The following is a 1,906-nucleotide window of genomic DNA, read 5'->3' as shown; positions in this document are numbered from 1 at the left end:
CGGGTCCGCACCTGCGTGGCTTGGGAGGGGCTGGTTCTTCTCAAGGTGTTCCAGAGACCCCTCGTATGTTTGTGTTTATTTATTTCTGTGCGAATTCGGCGCGGCTGCGTGCCGGGAGCTGGTGCGGGCTGCTCCTTATAGCTGAGGCAGGGCGGGAGGCTCTCGGGGCTGAGTTCCCGGCTTCGCTGATCCCGCCGTCCCGGTTACCTGAGAGCGGGGCCGGCAGCAGCTTTGCGAGCCGTGCAGCTCTGGTGCAGCAGTCGCAGCTGATGTGGCAACCAAGGTGTGGCCGTGTGTGCCCATACAATTAGCACGACAAACGCTACCGTATATGGCTATCAAGGACTTGCTGCTAGTGTATGCCAGGAGAGGTTTAGGTTGGATATTAGGAAGAATTTCAGTGTTTGATGGCTGCCTGCTGGAGAGGTAGAAGCTTGTGTTCCTCCCTTCCAATCCTGTGTGCTGCCATCCTCCTTTCCCACTGTGTTTTGTGTGCTGGAGGCAGGAAAGGGGAGAGGAAAAAGGTTGCTGAGCAAGTGTGTCTGATCCAGGTAGAAGAGGCATGTAATTTATCCTGAGGAATGTGGGGGAGTGTTGGGAAAAAACATGCAAATGGTGGTACTGAGCTCAATTATGTAGTAAAAGAGAAGATGCTTTCTGTTTGGTCAGGATATCACTACCCCTTGAATTTTAGACTGGCAAAAGGAACAAATTCTGCTATTCTGTACTGTTAAGATATCTGGATATATTTGTCAGTATCAGATCCATGCTGTTCTTTCTGTGCTACAGCTGTTAAATTCCTCAGAATTCTCTTGTATTCTTCTCCAGACACAAAAACTAGTTTAGTGTTGGATTGTTTTTTTTCTAATCTTTCCTCTGTGACTAAATTTGTCTTGGCTTAATTAACCCTCCTCTGAACATTTAACCTGACTTCTGGGCCTCCAAGCATTGTCCCAAATGGATGTTACAGCAACCAGAGCAAACAGGATAAATCCAAGCCCTGTATGGCTATACATTAAGTAGATTTTAAGTGGAATTTAAGTAAATATTTTTTTATGCAACCAGCGCTGGGGCTTTTTATTTTTCTTGAAGCCCCTTTCTGCTTCTGGGGAAAGTAATTTTTATTTTATTGTTTATGTAAGATGTGTAGAAAATTTAAGAAACTCACTTATGGAGAGTTGGATGATATCTTTGGAGACTGTCAGAATGGATTTTCTGCTTTTAAGGTTGAGCTATTTAGGTAATATATTAAATATATTAATTCTTAGGTGATCTCTAGTATCCATTTTTTAGGAACAGATATGCAGCTTTGTGGACAGGCATGTGGAATTCACTGCACCTCAGATGGTTCTTTAGAAGAGATGATGGCTGCTTTGAAATTTTTGTTGTGCCTTTTTATTAAAGGAGAATTCCTAGTGAGTGATACTATTCTGTTTGCAATAAAAATGCTTTTTAATAGACACAGAAACGAATCTCAGTGTATAGTCTGTGTCCTGAGTGTGTTTGAATAGCGTGAAATTAAATTATTTTTTTTTCTCCAAGTTGAGTCTGTTTTGCCCGGGACCCTAATCAGTGAAGAATCTTCCTTGTCCTTTGTCTACACCCACGAGCTTTGTCCTCCTTATCCCAGAGTGTGTGTGTGAGGTGGGGGGAGTTGAGTGAGTGGCCATGCAGCTGTTCCTTTGTTGTCAGGTTAGGCCCAAACCATGACAGAAGGGATGAGGTCAGGAAGGCCGAGGTGCAGGTGGAGCTGAACTTGGAAAGGGATGTAAGGGAAAACAAGAATGGCTTCTACAGGTATGTAAACCCGAAAAGGAAGGTTAAAGTAAGCATATATCCCCCCGATGAGCAACAGTGGTGAACTAGTAACAACAGACAAGGAGAAGGATGAGATTCTCAACAATTT

This window comes from Chaetura pelagica, unplaced genomic scaffold, assembly GCF_000747805.2.
Source record: "Chaetura pelagica isolate M959 unplaced genomic scaffold, ChaPel_1.0 scaffold189, whole genome shotgun sequence".
NCBI classification, from domain to species: domain Eukaryota; kingdom Metazoa; phylum Chordata; class Aves; order Apodiformes; family Apodidae; genus Chaetura; species Chaetura pelagica.
The sequence above is the reverse complement of the archived record's forward strand: the minus strand, read 5'-3'. Positions refer to the sequence as shown.